This window comes from Crocuta crocuta, unplaced genomic scaffold, assembly GCF_008692635.1.
Source record: "Crocuta crocuta isolate KB4526 unplaced genomic scaffold, BGI_CrCroc_1.0 scaffold283, whole genome shotgun sequence".
Lineage (NCBI taxonomy): Eukaryota > Metazoa > Chordata > Mammalia > Carnivora > Hyaenidae > Crocuta > Crocuta crocuta.
In genome coordinates this window covers 1,210,916-1,229,727 of record NW_027529346.1, presented here as the reverse complement: position 1 = coordinate 1,229,727, position 18,812 = coordinate 1,210,916, and positions in this window count along the sequence as shown.

The window sequence follows — 18,812 nt, the reverse complement described above, 5'->3', positions numbered from 1 at the left end:
TCGTGTATGCTCGCATTAAGTCATCTGAAGCGTTCAAAACATGATAGATATATGGAATGTTGGTTTTCTAAGAAAATTAAGAGGATATATATTCTCTAATCCTCTTAGTATAAAATTAATAACTTTAATATAAATGATGAGGTGTCTCCAGCAAAACTACAGAGAAATTGCAATTAAGAAGATTCTTGAGGGGCGCCTGGGTGGCTTAGTTAGTTAAGCGTCCGACTTTCACTTAGGTCATGATCTCGTGGTTCGTGGGTTTGAGCCCCGCGTCGGGCTCTGTGCTGACTGCCAGCTCAGAGCTTGGAGCCTGTTTCAGAGTCTGTGACTCCCTCTCTCTCTGACCCTCCCTTGCTCATGCTGTCTCTCTCTCTCTCTCCTAGAAATAAATAAAAAACATTAAAAAAAAAAGATTCTTGATCATCTGCCCTGACCCTGGAGTTTATTTTTATGTTGTTTTTTAGCTGATGTTTAAAATAATATACTATTTTCTTATTTATACTGGAAAATGTATAATTTTTATTGATATTTATGTTTAGAACAAGCTATGTGTTTTCAGAAAGTTGCATGTCTTCGTTCTCTGGCTGCTATAACAAAATATTATAGACTGAATGGCTTAAACAAATAACTTCCTCACAGTTCTGGAGGCTAGGAAGTCCAGGATGAAGGCACTGGCAGATTCTGTGTCTGGTGAGACCTTGTGTTCTCCATGTGTCTTCATGTGGCAGAAGGGGCAAGGAGGCTCTCAGACATCTCATTTAATAAGTCATTGATGCCATTCATTAGGTCACCCTCATCGCTCAATCACCTCCTAACAACTCCACCTCCAAATAATATCATATTGAGAATTGGGTTTGACCATAAGAATTTTTGTAGCAGGGGAAAGGGAGGGGACAAATATTTAGTCCATAGCATTGTATATGAAAGAAATATAAAAACTTTAAGTTAAATTTGAAGAAACATTTGAGGGATTTCTTTGTAAAACAACGTATCTTTAGGCAAGGTGAAAAATTGTTCTGGTTTATCTGCTTAGTAATTAAATATGATTATACTTACCTATCTGTGTTTACATATGACTATATCCACCTAAATAGGTATATTTTAGTATGCCCAAATAAAGTAATTCTTCCAAGTTAATTTTATGTTCATTCAGCAGGAATGCAATTTGAGATATTTCTTAAAACAAATATAAACTTAACTTTTAAAAATAATCTATTTTTGTAAACTCTGTGTGGGAGATATTTACCAAGAAACTATATCAAATTTATGTTTCTAAACCCAAACAGATGTATAAAAAGAAATATTTAGATATTCTTTAAAACCAAATTTCTGATCTTGTAAAAGTTTGTTTCTTACCGAATTAAAATTAAGATTGTAGTATTCTTTGAAATGTGTATCTAACATTTATACACATAAAATTTTTCTGTACACAAAATTACAATATGAATACTAATTAGATTTTAAATGATTTTACTACAAAACTTTAATATGCTATCTTAATAAATAAATGATATTAGGGGCACCTAGGTGGCTCAGTTGATTAAGCGTTTGACTTCAGCTCAGGTCATGATTTCGTAGTTTGTGAGTTTGAGCCCTACGTTGAGCTCTGTGCTGACAGCTCAGAGCCTGGAGCCTGCTTCAGATCCTGTCTCTCCTTTTGTCTCTTCCCCTCCTTTGTTCATGCTCTGTCTATGTGTCTCTCAAAGTTAAATAAATGTTAAAAATTTTTTTTAAAAAAATGATGTTAGATACATTTGGAATGTACAAAAATAATATTTGCAGAGAAGACAAATAATAGATAATTTAAACAGTCATATTTTACTTAATAACTAGTAATACTACTAGTCAAAATGTAAACATGCAAAAACAAAATCTCACATCTTTTTGTTCCAAATTCTCATAAAATTAAAATTTGGCAAGAAGTTGTCTTAAACATTCAGGTATTGAATTGGCTCAGTGTGAAAGGTTAGTTTTTTGTTTGCTTGTTTTGTTTTCCAGGTAGAATTGTACTGTGTCTGATTATGTTATCAGTTTCAAGGCCATGACTTTTCTCATAAAAATCCATAAGGAATTTAGGAAAATAAAATATTATGTCATTATATATGCATGTAAAACCAATTCAAGCATTAAGCATTCATCATTATTTTAAAATAAATGTCCTTAAACATTTTATAATTGAATTATATTAATTCATTGATTTAACCTGAGTTTGATGACCTTCATTTGGTGGACTTTTTTCCTTCTCTGTTATAATTTTAACATTGAATAAATGAAAAAAAGTGCAGAATTTCTTGGGTGACTATTTATATTTTATTTTCATGGAAGATAATTTATTTCAAACAAATATTCCACTTCCTAAGTAAAATTGGTCTTTCTAGTTGAAGAGAATGACGTATCATAGGAAATTTAGAATGTCATGCTTAAAAAGGAAAAATGATATTTAATGTGATTATATGTGAATGAAAACCATGGTATGAAAGGAAATAAAAAGAAATTAGCTTACTTTTTTAAGTAAGGTAATATGTGGTTCTGCATGTAACTAAACACCGAGGCACCAAAATGAGGAAGCTTAAGCATATTGTAACTTTTCAGAATTAAATGGAAAATGGAAGTAGTGTCAGGATTTCTGCAATGATTTTAGGTTTTGACAAAAAGAAGAAAATAAAGCTTTAAACTGGAAAGCATGATAGTCATAACACTAGGTTTGATAATATTTTGAAATTTACACAATATTTTTATTTCCTTTTCGTTAGATCTTTCCAGCCAGCCCTGTATACAGTGTAAGGAATGCTTGTTTCATGGTAGATTGGATGAAAGTGTTTACCTCTATTCCCATGCTGAAATTTTGCTAATGTGATAGTATCAAAAAGGAAACATATAAACCTATATAAAGAGAGAGATTCATGGGGGAAAAAAGAGCCAACAGTAAATATTGACAGGTATTAGAAAGAAATTAAAAACTTTACCAGAACTAAAGAAGCTAAACATCAAGAGCTTTTTTATGACAAGAAAGATAATTCAAGCCACATGTTCCCAGAAAGCCTCAGGGAGCCAGCAGGCAGAACGATAAAGGCAAGATGAGTGGATTGGCCAGAAACAAGGGAAGTAGGTGTAGGCATTTATAATAATTAGTGAGATTCTCATGTCTTCCCCCTTGTTTGCATGTTTGCATAAGATCTTCTCTTCCCACAAAGACTGTGTATTTTCTATACATAAATTTGAAGAAAAAGAGTAAAGGCCTAGAAAAGACAGTGAAAAGCTGAGGAAAAATGATATATGGAAACAGGAGAATAAGTCTTCATTCCTCTACCCTCTCGCATTGTTAGGCTTCAGGAGTACTGAAATCCAGCCAAGTGAGTATCCTTCTGAAGGCGGATGGGGAGATCCTTTGGAGAAATTGAGTAGCCTCAGAGGAAACACAGAAAATAAAAATGTATAGATTCTAATATGTGGAGTTCTCCAATAACATGGTTGATGCTCCAGTTGGTTACCATACAGTGAAGCATTTCGGGTGACTGGCTTTTCCCATGCACACTGCTTCCAAACACTATATGACAGAACAACAAAGATGGCCAGACAATCTGTACCCAAAAGAAAGGTCACCAAAACCAAAACCAAAATTGAAGAAAGAGAGAATAGGTTACTTACCAAAGATCAGGGATTCAAATTGGAAAGAATCTCATTAATAACACTCATACTAGAAGAAAATGTAAAGCCTTAAAATTCTGAGCAAAAATGTTATCTAAAAATCTATACCCAGTCCTCCCCCTCTAAGAAGAATTGAGTATAAAAGAAATAGGTAATTTATAAACAGAGAATTTCTTAAAACATCTGCTTCTCTATCTTAGGCTACTTAGGAGAATGTGATGCATTACATAGTAGAGTCAACCAGAAAAGAAATTAGCAAGGAACCTGGGAAGTAGGATTTAATACAGAACTGGGACAGAGTCTCAGGAAGGTAACTGTCTATCAATTTTGATAGTAGACAGTAAACAGTACAGCTTGGAGAAGGAAGATAATTTCATGAGGGATTCATGATTATAGAATGGGAAGGAGGAAATGACTGAGTACCTCATGTGTGGCACAATGTGGAGACTTATAGAGAGGTTTAAATTTCATTGGAAAAAATTATGATAAAGCATAAAAAACAAAAGAAACAAAATTATTTTCATTACTGACTCTAGGAAGTACAAAAAGTTACTGAATATATAGGAAAAGTAATCACGATTCATTACTTGAATTAGCAGTAAACAACACATACATGGTTAGAATAAGTATTAAATGGTGAGTTAATTATATGTATATACACATACACATGAAGTTTTGAAAAAAATAGAGAAAAGAGAAGCAGGGACTTGAGTCAGTTTTGAGTAAGATTTAGGGGATTTAGGCTCAAGGAATTTCTTTTTTTTTTCAGTTTTTAATTGTGGCCTAAAACACTTAATGTAAAATGTACCTTTTCAATGATTTTTAAGTGTATAGTTCAGTAATAGATAAGTTCATTCACATTGTTGTGCAACCAACCTCCAGAATTCTTTCATCTTATGATTCCATATCCATTAAACAACACCCGTATCTCCCTTTCCTCAGTCACTGGCAACAATGAATCTATTCTACTTTCTGTCTCTATGATTTTGACATCTCTGTGTACTTCATGTAAGTTGAACCATACAGTATTTGTCTTTTTGTGACTGAATTATTTCATTTAGCATAATGTCCTCAAGGTTTAGTCATGTTGTAGCATGCTTTAGATCTCCCTTTCTTTCTTAAAATTAGGCTATATAATATTGCATTGAATGTGCATAACATACTTTGCTTATTTGTTCATCTGCCAATGGACATTTAGATTATTTCTACCTTTTGGTTTTTGGAAATGATGCTGCCATGAAAGTCACTATACAAATATTTCTTTTAGTTTCTGCTTTCAGTTTTTTTGGGAGGTCACATATCCCAATGTAGAATTGCTGGATCATATGGTAATTCTTATGTTTTTTGAGGGACTTCCATACTGTTTTCCATAGTGGGTACGCCATTTTACATTCCCATTAATAGTGTGCAAGTTTGCCAGTGTCTCCACATCCTCACCAACACTTAATATTTTTTTTAAGTTTATTTATTTGGAGAGAGTGCACACATGAGCATGTGAGGGGAAGAGAGAGAGAGAGAGGGAGGGAGGGAGAGGGAGAGAGAGAGAGAGAAATCCCAAGCAGGCTCTTTTCGGTCAGCTTGACATGGGACTAGATCTCACAATCCATGAGGTCATGACCTGAACTGAAACTGAGTCAGATACTTAATGGACTGAGCCACCCTGGAGCCCCTTTTGCTTTTTTGAAGGTATGTACCCTGATGGATGTAAGGGCCTACTTATTTCTTTTAAAACGTTAAATTTTGTATGCTTTTATTATTGTTTGATTAACTGTTTAAAATTTCTAAAAGTAAGAATTTTATATGGCACTATCTTATGACAAAATCTAACAATTAGGAGCTTGAGTTACATATGTTTATAAATTGTTTAATATTTTTACATAGGATGTGCTGAATAATAAATTCCCAGGCTAAAGAATGTTTTTAAAAGCATTCCATAAAGCTCTATTTTATTCATATATGGTTTAATATTGATAGTAGTCACTTGGATTAAGACACAGGTGGCATATTAGTATATAGAACATTGTGCTTAATTGCAATAACAAAACACATTTCATTGTAGCTTAAAGAAATAGTTTTTCTTTTAAGAAATTTGGAGTTATAAATTTGTTAGTATGGTTTTTTTGTTCTGTTTACACTATTCATCTTTATTCTCATATCACACAAAGGAAAATCCAATAATTATGCCCATAGAGGTAATACAGCATAAAATCAGAGATCATACAGAAAATGATTTTGGCAACTGAGCATTCCAAAGTTTCCCTTATTTATTCCCATTCTAAAGCTTAAGTATTAATTTTTTAGTACAGACCCAAGAAGTCAGTTTATACTCTATCAACTTCTCTATGTATAATTCAAACCATCCTGCAGCATATAAGAAAGAAACAGACAGCTCTGGCTGTCTTTGCAACAGAGCAGTGTATATTTTGATGATTCTGATGCCTTTTGGCACGAATTCCCCCACAAAATCTAGAAGAACCTTCGAGTTTATTCTTTAAAATAATACAGTAATACTAATTGCCATTACGCTGATGCCCAATAGGATTAATTTTTCAGCTTTATGGAGGTATAATTGGCAAGATTATGAGTTATCTAAAGTGTACATGATAATTTGTTATATACATACATTGCAAAAGGATTCCCCCATCGAATTAATCCATTCTTCATCTCGCATATTTACCTTAAGTTCTACGTTCTTAACAAATTTCAATAATACAATACAATGTCATCAATTACAGTCACCATATTATATGCTACTGAGGTCTTATTCAATCTTATAATTGAAAATTTGTACACTCTAACCAACCTCTTTCAATTTCCTCTACCCCCCAGCCTCTGGCAAGCACTTTTAGAAAATCCCTATTCATTTTCTATTCTCTCCCTTCTTTCCTTTCCCTTTCCTCTCTCCCCTCTCCTTCCCTTTCCTTTCCTTCCTTGGTTTCTTTCTTATATAAGTGTTACCATATGGTATCTGTCTTTCTCTCTCTGGAATATTTCACTTAGCATAATGCCCTCCAGGTTCATTCACACTGTTGCAAATGACAGATTTCCTTTTTTTTTTTTTAAGGCTGAATAATATTCCATATAAATAGCGCATTTTTTATCCTTCCATCTACTGACAAATGCTTAGGTTGTTTCCATAACTTGCCTATTATAAATAATGCTACTATGAAACATAGAAGTATACATGTCTTTTCAATATACTTATTTTCTTTGGGTGTATATCTAGAAGTGGGATTGCATGATTTATGATTCTTGTATTTTTAATTTCTTGAGGAAATTCCATAATGTTTGCCCCAGTGGCTTTACCAGTTCAGGTGTAGGGGAAAGGGTTCCCTTTTCTCTCCATCCATGCCAGCGCTTGTTATCTCTTGTTGTTTTGGATGCTAGGGATACCAACGGGTGTGAGGTGATATTCCGTCATGGTCTTTTGCTCTTTATTTTGTTTTTCTTTAGCATTTTCCTGATGATTAGTGATATTGAGGACCTTTAATATACTTGTTGGCCATTTGTGTATCTTCTTTGGAAAAGTGTTTATTCAGGTTTTTCTTTTTTTTCAGGGTTTTTTTTTGCCCAGTTTTCAATATGCTAATTATTATTTGCTATTATGTTATAGGAGTTCTTGTGTACTATGAATATTAATCTTGTACCAAAAATGTGGTTTGCAAATATTTTGTCCTATTGCATACGTCGTCTTTATTTTGTCAACTGTTTCCTCTGCTGACCAGAAGCTTGTTAAATTTGGTGTAGGTCTACTTGTTTGTTTTCTTTTGTTGCCTTTGCTTTTGGTGTCAAATAAAAAAAAATCATTTCTAAGACCAGTGTCTAGGAATTTATTACTTCTGTTTTCATCTAGGAGTTTTATGGATTCAGGTATTGTATGCAAGTCTTTAATATTTATTTATTTTGAGTTCATTTTTATGTGTAGTATAAAATGGGATCCAATTTCATTCTTTTGCATCTGGCTATCCAGTTTTCCCAGCATGATTTACTCAAGAGACTTTCCTTTTTCCATTGTACATATATTCTCGGCTCCTTTGTTAAAATTTTATTAATCCACATATGCATAGATTTATTTCCAGGCTATCTATTAAGTTTCATTGATCTGTGTGTTTTTATACCAATATCATACTGTTTTGATGACCATAGCTTTGTAATATAGTTTGAAATCAGGAAGTGTGATAATTTATTTAGCTTTGTTCTTCTTTCTCAAGATTGCTTTTGCTATTTAGATTCTTTTGTAGTTCCATACAAACTTTAGGGTTTTGTTTTTTCTATTTCTGTGAAAAATGCACCAGAGTTATTATGTTGTTCAGTTGGGTTACTAAGAACCAAGGCTCTGCCTCTCTCTATTCCATTTCCTGAAAATGTAATTTTGTTATCTATGTCATGGTCAAAAGATGGCTGCTGTAGTTTCAGACACTAAATATGTGTTCAGGACAGGAATTAGAAGAGGAAGGGGAGCAATAATCACAGTGCCTTCCTTTAATCAGGAAAGCAGAAGCTTTATCAAAAACCCACACACCATTAATAAAACTGCCCAGCATCACATGCTCATTCATTGCTATAAGGGAAATTGTGAATGTGCATATTAAGATGGGGCTGCCTTGAAACAATTTTAGGTTTGTGTCTTCAAGGGAAAATTGAAGAAATTAATAATGAGTAAACAAAACACTGATCATATGCATTTATTTTATAGATGCAATAGACTGATAACTAAAATAAAAAATTCAAATATAGGTGGTAATAATGAATCAAATTTAAAATGGCCTAAAAAATGGAAAGGAGAAAGTTGAACAATATTTGTTTCATGCAGAGTTATCCAAGATAATTTACATATATTTCTTTCTGTAAGTAACCAATTGGGATTGTTGAATTCTAGTTCTCATGTGTTTTCCATGATATACCATGTAGGAGTTCTTTGTTCATTTTAATGGCTGGAGGGGGAAATCTAAGCTCACATAATTGTTTTTAAAATGTATGAGCAGGGGTGCCTGAGTGGCTCAGTTGGTTGAATGTCTTATTTTGACTCAGGTCATGATCCCAGGGTTGTGGGGTTAAGCCCCACATATGGACACACAGATCAGTGAAACTGAATAGAGAGCCCAGAAAAAAATCAGCGTGGAAGCTGCTTAAAATTCTCTCTCTCTCTCTCTCTCTCTCTTTCTTTCTTTCTTTCTCTTTCTCAGAGCTTTCTCTCTCTCTGCCCCTGTCCCTGGCTAGTGTTCTCTCTTTCTAAAAAACAAGCAAACAAACAAAAAATATGAGTACGTGTAGAAAGAGTCCCTGTTAAAAATCATTTGAAGAAAATTTGGTGGTGTAGTTTACTGTAAACTCACTAGAAGCCAAGGGCAATAAGATTATCAGAAATTCTATATGCACTCATGCTACCTCAGTAGGGTAACTCAGTTCAGAAGAGATTCATCATATTGTAACTAGCCAAGTCACATGCAGGACTCAGTGGTTATGAGTGGTTGTGAGTGGTTTCATAAGCAAACCACTTTCTGATGTGCAAAAATCAGAACTGTCTGTTTTCATTTATACTGGACTTCATATTTATCTCACATTTCTATTTCAACCTGCTACCAAAAACTTAATTTAGTAATTTCCATGAAAACTAAATCAAATTCCAGAGTTCTTTTCAACTGGTTTAGGTTAAAAAAAAATTCCCAGACTGCTGTACCTTCTCCCTGGGCTCATTTCCGAGTGACTGGCTTATGCGGTTCTATGACACTGGGGGAGGAGTTGTGAAATGGTTAGATTTAGATCAGACTGTTCTCTGAGACATAAATTACTGGTTTGATTTTCAGAATTGCCTCCCCCTGGTGTCTACGGAGAGAACAAATACCCTACTGGCTTCTGATCTCAGATTCTAGTAAACTGTTGGCAGTTCTGTCCCTAGTCATTTTTGTGGACCAGCCTTATCACCTTCAGACCCTGCCTTCTTTATTTTAACTTCTTTCAAATAACTTCGCTGCCCTATTTGGAGGGATAGGGAAGGTTACACCCCAATAAATCTTTAAGTCTCAATGGAAAATCAGAAATCCTTATCCTATGGAGGAATTCTTTGCTCATGACCATTTATTCTCCACTGTAAGGTTGTTGATACCAGAGTATCAGATACTCTAGAACACATCACCATTTCTCTACTACTTACAATGAGAAATTGTCACGGAAGGAACTCTTCAGTGAATGTTATGAAACTATACCTTGCTGGATTCTCCAAACACTCTACAATCTAACAAAAAAAAGAAATAAGGAAAAAAAGAAAAAACAAAAGAATGGAGATATTTACTTCTGTGGGTGAGGGAGGCAGTCTCAGACTTACCAGGTGTGAATCTTTAATGTTAATTAGTGTATTAACCTTTCGGCATGTGAAAGCTAGCCAGCCAAAAGCAGCCTCAGGTTTTGAGGAAGGAGAAAAAGGCAAAAGCAAGAACATCTGCACAAAATGGGTCAAGAGAAACAAAGGTAGTAGTAATGCTATGGCAGACCTAAAATATGGCTTTAGGAGATAACATAGTGCTGAATGAAAGACAAACTTTTCTCTGCTTTTTGGCCCTTGCAACAAATTAATAAACATTCTTTTAAATGTTTTTATTTCCAAATGAGAATTGCAGGTAACAGATTCGAATTCTTATATCTCCCTTTAATGCTGATTTCTAGAGTGCTGAAGCTGAATTGTGTGTATCACTATGAATTAATTTAATGAATCCCCACCCATGTTTTTGAAAAAGTACATTCAAATCTGCATCATGTTTGCCTAAGGAAATGAGACTTGAGAATTTCTGTCCTCAAACTGTCTTTTTTGGGCTGATATAACACTCATGTCACCCACTTGCAAGAATATTCTATATAATGCCTTTCGTGAACATTGCTTGGGCTGGGAAGTTCTGTTTACTCCAAGAAATATCTGTAAGCTTTTGTAAATGCTGCATTCTACTATGCAAGAAGCAGACCTCCAAGTAAGAGATAAAATTTCTCTATTTGGGTGTCTAACAAAGAGCAGGAACATACATTCTTCAAAAGGAAATGTAATCATGAGATAGATCAGCTACAGCTGTAATGAACACCTGAGACCTATAACTTTTAAGTCCTGAAAGTTATTGATCTCTTCTTATAAGACTGTGAGAAATATGGCTTTCTTTGGATAAAGTGTCTGGTACTTATTTGATAACTTCTAGGACATTTTAACCCTCCAGAAGATACTATAAATTCTCTAGTTTGTTTTCTTGTCATTTTAGAATATTTCTCTCAATTTCATAGGTTATTAAGAAATCACTTTAATCCATTATGTTAATACTCATCTCACCTCATCCATTCATTTTAAGACAATATTCAATTTAGACAATGTAGTGAGTTCAAGTATAAATGGTCATTTTTATAAATTGAAATAATGTATTTTTCTGTAGGCACAGTAGCATATTTCTATTTTGAAGAGATAGTGTTGAAATTTAAGTTTCAGTCATTTAAAAAAAAATTTAATGTTTTTTTTTTTTATGTGAGAGAGAGAGAGACAGAGTGAGCAAGCATGAATGAGGGAGGGGCAGAGAGAGAGGGAGACACAGAATCTGAAGAAGGTTTCAGGCACTGAGCTGTCAGCACAGAGCCCGGCACAGGGCTTGAACTCACAAACTGAGCCAAACTTACGACCTTAGCCAAAGTTGGATGCTTAAAATACTGAACCACCCAGGTATCCCTTAAATTTCAGTCATTTTTGTCTTTAAATTTTTTTTTTTTTTTTTGCAACTTAGGGTTCTTAAGTATTTCAAGTGATCTTTAGGTTTAGACAGATTCTTAATATATCATTTTTATGCATTTATAAAAAGAAAAACATAGAGAAATCAATTTGGGGAATATATTTCTAAGTCAAAAACAACCACCTCACAACTGCTACATGGCTAACAGTGATTGTAAGACCATCCTGACTTCAGAGTTGTCAAAATGTGAATAAAAGTACAATAGTAAGTACTATCATCCCTGACCTTGCTTAAAAAATAGAGTAATTCCCAATAATGTTGGTGTCCTTGTTGAACACCTTCCTGATCATATCTTCCTACTCTCCACTCTACAAGAAATTAGTATTCTAGATTCTGTGTTTCTCATTCCCTGTTTTTCTCTACAAGTTTACCAAATATTTATCCTAAACAACATGTTGTCTGGTTTTAACTGTTATATGTATTCTTCTATGACCTTTTTATTTAACTTAGCATTATGTGATATTTATGCACACTAATGTATATACCTACTATTCATTTTCAATGTTGTATAGTATCCCACTGTATGCATATGACGGAGTTTGTAAATTCCCCTTTTGATGGACATTGGGCAGTTTCTAGTATTTTTCCATTACAAATGTGTCTACTATAAACATTCTTATAGTGTCTCCTGAATCATGTATGAGGGATTCTCCAAGGTAGATGCCTGGGAATAGAATTGCTGTATCTAGGTTATAGTGTTCAGTAGAACTTTCTGCAGTGATATAAATATTTTGAACATCTGGGCTAATAGGTAGCCACTAGCTACATGTGCTGTTGAGTCCAGTTGACTGACCCTTTAACAACTTGGGTTTGAACTATGTGGGTCCACTCACTCACAGATTTTTTCCATAAATATAGTACAGTACTGTAAATGAATTTTCTCTTTCTTATGATTTTCTTAATATTTTTTTCTGTAGCTTACTTTATTGTAAGAATATGGTATATAATACATATACAAAATATGTGTTAATTGATTATTGTTGCTATTGGTAAGCCTTCTGGTCAACCATAGGCTGTTAGTAGTTAAGTTTTTGAGGAATGAAGAAGTTATATGTGGATTTTCAACTCATTAGGGGTCAGTGTTCAAGAGTCAGCTGTACCTGAGATATACCTAATTCATACTGAGGACTTCAATTTTTAATTCCATGTAATTTCACTTAATGGAAATTTAAATAGCCACATGTGATGTCAGGTGCCTGGTCCTTGATTCCCAACCAAAAGCACTAGGGACCGAAGCTATAAAGTGAGTGAGGCAAGGGGCGCCTTGGTGGCTCAGTTGGTTGAGCATCCAACTTCAGCTCAGGTCGTGATCTCCTGGTTCGTGAGTTTGAGCTCCGTGCCAGGCTCTGTGCTGACAGGATATAGGGGACACTGTCTTTCTGATAATTACATTTTAAAAACATGGCTCCCAGGTACTTGAGAAAGACATTCCTGGCTTATAAAACTGACTAGAGGCTGGGAAAAAATTTACATCTTAAAGGGACAGAAAAACTTACAATTGCAAGTTTTCTAAAGTAAATGCTTCATGCAAAGGGGAGTCAGACTCTATAGTCCGAAAGAAACCTGTCTTATGTTGAGTCAAACTGAGGGGAATGTTAACACAGTCTTAGTCAGTACCTCATGATATATTTTAGACATTCAAGAAAAGAACAGCAACATCTCTCAGAAACTATTTTGTCTACTACTATTGTTTTTACAAAATTACTTTTGACTTAAGGCATGCCATGGAAAAAATTACTAGGATTTTAAGGACACCATAAAATGAGAATTTACAAATCTTCAGATTAGAGCAGATAATGAAAGGGTATATAGACAGATGTTCTGTGTCTAGCAGGAGAGAACTACTACTATCTTGGGAAGATATCTGGGTCGCACAGTACTCTTTTTAAAACCTGGAGTTTAAAAAGTGATATATTTATAGAACTAATTCTTAAGGCAGTTTTATGAGAAGCTTTTCTGTCTTGGTTTTGTTGACTCAGTCTCTTATAGTGAGGATATGAGGTAGTGATAGAAACTTGGTCTGTGAGTCTACATAGATGAGTCAAGGGAGAATCCTATTTCCTCACATATTCTGTGAACCCACTCTATTCACTTTCTCTCTATTTATCATTCTCCTTGACTGATTTTTAATTTTAAGAATATGGATAATTTTACTGAGTCTTTGAATGCTTTCAAAATATTCTTAGTTTCTTAACACTTTTTACAAATACTCCTTATGCCTGGGGCACTTGGTTGGCTCAGTTGGTTAAGCATCTGAACTTAGCTCAGGTTATGATCCCCTCGTTTGATCTGAGAGTTCAAGCCCTGCATCGGGCTCTCTGCTCCCANNCCCGCCTCTCCCCTGCTCATGCTGTCTCTCTCAAAAATAAATAAACATTAAAAAATCTCCTTATGCCCAAATAATATTCATTTCCAGATACTAACTAATGTAAATAACTTTTCAGTTTATCTTTTCAATAATAATCCACAAAAATATATTTCTAAAACCCTTAAGTCTAATAAAGGTATAATTATAATTATGTTTTAATCACATACATAAAAAGATTCCAACAAATAGAAGTTTCATACCAAGTATTTGTTTTATAAAAGGGATCAGTGAGAGAGAGAGAGAGAGAGAGAGAGAATCCAGGTTCAGAGAATTAAAGGGAAAAAAAGAGAATACAGTATGGCTTTATGGAATCAATGGAAGAAATCAAGCTAAATAAGATTATTTTGCAAAGGATATAGTCCTAGCATTTATAGAAAATAACCAACTAGTGATTGTGATAAGAATTTAATGCAATACTAGGAACTGAAACGAAATTGCCATTGATAAGGAATAACGTGAGAAGAAGAAATATTGAGATAAAAATATGAATAATTCTTCCTAAAAGTTTGACTTGAACAGTCAACTATTAACTAAAGCTTTAACTGAATAAAGAATTAGAGTTAAGGGAAGCTGTGGGGTATTAAGTGGACATAATTAAGTGTTAACTGTAAGAAACCAAAAGAAAAGAAAAAGTTGATAGATAGATACATGTATGTAGCATATATTATATAATGTATAAGTGTATCTTTAATAGAAAATTGAAAAAGGCTATATTTAATATATTTTATACCTCTCACCAAGATTTATAAGATATCAGAATTGTCTAAAGGGTAGAAGAGGTAGAGTTTGGACGTTTGATAAGAGTAGAGAAATTTAGGAAAATACACTTAGACAATATTGAAACACAGAATGGAAATTAAACACACAAGAATTTAACACCAGTCTTCATAATTATCTAATTTTTCCCTAGCAGGGCTCAGCAATTATGTATTGCTATGTAACAAATTACCCTAATACTTAGTTGCTTAAAGTAACGAGCTATTACTATGGATCCAGTATCTCTGAGGAGGTTAGCTCTACTGCTCTTGCTCAAGATTTCTCATGAGGCTGCAGTCAAGCTATAATTTCCAAAGATGTACTATGGGCTGAGGGATTGAATTCCAAGCTCACTCGCATGACTGTGAAAAGAGGCTCCATATGGTTGCTCACAACATGACTTCCCCTGGAGTAAGTCATGAGAGTGAGACAGAGACAGAGAATCAGAAGTTAACAGTGTCTTTTATAACCTAATCTTAGAAGTTACATACTGCATACACCTTTACCATATTCTGTTTTGTACACTGGTCAGTCTTGGTTCAGTGTAGGAGGCTGCGTGCCTAAGCCATGGATCACAGGGGGTCAACTTGAGGCTGGCTGTTACAGTAACTTAAAGGCAGAAAAGAGAATGCAGTCAAATTCATAGATGAATGATTTTTCCAAGTGGATGGAATAAAAATATATTGGAAAATATATTGGACAAGATATTGGGTAAGCTGTTGGGATAAGCTGAAATCTGATCTATGAATGAAAGAAAGGAAAGGGTCTGCAAGGTAGAAGAAAGTAGAGGAATACTAGAGTTGGATAATAACAGAGTTAGATAACTAAAAGGGTAAGAGTCAGAAATTATTATTTCAAGTTGTTATTTCAAGTCCCAGAATGAGAAGGAAGGAACATTGGTGGCCAAAATGATATGAAGACAAGATATTTGGAGATAATTGGAAAAAGAGTTGCTAAGGTAGAATGGCAGGTCACATGTGTAGAAAGACTATAGAAGCTAGAAAGTCTTTATTGTCTTAGAAGAAGTGACAGAGTCCAAGACAAAGATGGGGAAGGTATACTGTTAGTACTCTGGACTAAGTCTTAGAAAACCAGCATTTAGCCACTTCCCACTGTAAGGAAATAAGTGAAAGAGCTTGGAAAGCATCAAAGTATAGAAATCTAGGTCAGAAATTTGGTGTTCATTGGATGTAGGACTTGAAAAGACTTCATGGAAAGTAATTTCTTCATCAACAAGCCATTTTTCAACTACAAACAAGAATAAAGAGCCTGAGGATTTAGGGAAAATTGCTCTCCATAGAATGGAGTTTTCAGAGAGCATGAGTTATTGCACAGGGGGAAAAATAGGAGTAAGGGCAGAGGAGAGGAGCAAAATGGAAAATGATGATGGCCTAAGGGCTGTCATATTGGAGGATGCTCAAAGATTGCAAAGATGTAAGATAAATTGGACTTAACTGGCTATAAATTTAAGAAGAAAATTAATTCCAGCATCCCTCCAGTTCACTGGTATCTGAGGGTAGACTTTGTGGTAGCCTATGTAGACTGTAAATCTCTCTTTGAATTTCAGCCCTCTTTGGATTCAGCTACAAACTTAAAGTATTGGAGGATTCTTCTTTTTTTAAAGTTTTTTCTTTATTTTTGAGAGACAGAGAGAGACAGCATGAGCAGGGGAGGGTCATAGAGAGAGGGAGATACAGAATCTGAAGACAGGCTCCAGGCACTGAGCTAGTTGTCAGCACAGAGCCTGATGCGGGGATCGAACCCACCAACTGTGAGATCATGACCTGAGCCGAAGTTGGACACTTAACCAACTGAGGCACCTAGATGCCCCTGGAGGATTTTTCTAAAGAGGATCAACTTGGTAACGAATCAAAAGCCTTGACATTTCAGGATATAAATGAAGATACCATATAATATTTGATGGTTGACACAACTAACATTTCTGCAGCAATGGTTGAACCAGCATATTGTGATATTCTTTGAAATGGATGTGAAGCTTAGTAGAACAACACATTCTACAGTATAGATGTTTGGGATGGAGGGGCTGTGATATAACATAGCAGGACCATGAATTGATAAGTCAATTATGAAAAATGAAAGATTTGTTTATTCTACCATTTGAAGCAGGTACAGAAGTTTTGGAAAGCCACTGCCTACCACTGAATTTAATTTCTTCCTATCTGCTATATTATTAAACTTTTGCTCAAGGTGGTGGTAATGGAAAAATGAAGAGAAGAAATTGACTCATTATGTACATTTAAAGGATATTTCAGTGTTCTATCTGTATTATAATACCAATTCTATAGAAAGCTATCCAGTATTTGACATGCCGTAAACTGAATTTCTTAAGAACAGAAAATATATTCATATTTGTATGTTTATTGTCTGATAAAGCACCTAGCCTATAGTAGGTGCAGGAGGAATATCATTTTCAGTTTACAACTTAAGAAACAAAAATTGAACTGAATCTTGCCCAAAGTTATGATAGTCCCTTTAAAAGCTAGAGAGAGAGAAGAGCTATTTATATGGTAGATTTTGCTGACTTGGTATTTATCCACCGTATTTATATTTCTCTATGCATGTGTTTTTCTGTCAATTTAGCTTCATTATGTTTTGAAGATTAGATTCTACCAAAGCAATTGAGAACTGTTCCCACTTAATTAGGAAAGAGCTATTTGAATCCTGATCCCCACCTTGAAAATTGTCTCCTAATTTCTTTTAAGATAGATATAAAACACATCTGAAGATCTTATTACTATCATTTTGCTATTATCAGTAATTACTTACATTAACCAAATAACTGAGTTCAGGTAAACTTGTATGCAAAAGGTTGGCAGTTTCCTAGGTTTATTTCTCTTCTATTAATTTTCCTCATTTCATACAAATTTCTAGTGTTGCAAATATAATAGTGATGTAAATTAACTGAAAATAGGTTGCTGATTGTTTGGGGACTTGCATTTTTCAGTTCTGAATGGTCACAAAAACAAATGCACACTTATGAATTTCTCTTAACAAGCTGTTTTCAATGCATCAGTATTTCTATTCTTCCCACTACCCTCAAATCCCCAGCTTGGAATTTCAATAGGAAAATGAAACCTACAAAATGAAAACAAAAATCAATCTTCTTTTATTTAGGAACAAATTAAATTCCCCTTCTAAAGTAATGATTTTTACCTTAAAGCAGTGATAACTATCTTGTTGCTCTGTCAAGGTTTCTCACCTCCTTATCTTACAACAGTTAACCTTAATAATCCCCTCACTTTCAAGCTCTTCCTGACTTACGGCTCTTTAAGCACTTCTGTTAGGCTTGATCGTTTACCTATACTTGGCCTCTAATGGAGTCAGTGTCACTTTGAGGATTGTAAATGGATTCTGCTGAAAATCAAGTTCTTCAGACACTCTAGAATTAATGCTTTTTTTTTTTCTTCTGGTAATTGATATCTGTGTTAAATGGATTTTCACCCTGAGTTTGTAGCTTCCTCTGGCAAAATGAAAGGATACTAAATTCTGATTTTCTTTCCCCATGGTCTTCCAATATTTTATAGTATCTAGTAAACATGTTGATAAATATATAAGTAAGAAGAAACGGTACTATAATGCCTAACTTAAAATATATGTATTTTAATATGGAAATTACATTTTTAGAATCTCAAAGTAAATTCTGTACTTAAATCACTTTATATAAGTGGATAGGTAAGCTATTGCCCTACTCCTCTGTTAATATTTCCAATATTCTGTAATAACTTCAAAAATAAAAAAAATTGTAGTATTATCTATGTGAATGACATTTTAGAATACACATTTTTGGTAAATAGTAACACCCCTTCATTGTCATATTTGAAGATAAGAAAACTTCTAGACTAACTAAACTTTATAACTATCATTGGTTATTTATACTGTCATTAGCATATTTGAAGATAAGAAAAGCTTTTCTAGATTAACTTTAAACTTTAATAACTATCATTGGTTATTTATTTATTTATTTATTTTGACTATGTATTTATAAATGATTCCTTTGGCTTATTTTGAAAGGAAATTATCTTACTCATTTCACCCCAAAATCAGTCTCTGAGCAGGTTTGTTTTTATTTATTTATTTAATTTTTTTTTTTTTGCTGTTTGTTTAATTTTAAGATGGAGCAAGAATGGGGAGGGCAGAGAGAGAGGGAGATACGAAGGAGGCTCGAGGCTTTGAGCTGTCAGCACAGAGCCTGATGTGGGGCTTGAACCGACGAATTGTGAGATCATGACCTGAGCCAAAATTGGCCCCTTAACCAACTGAGC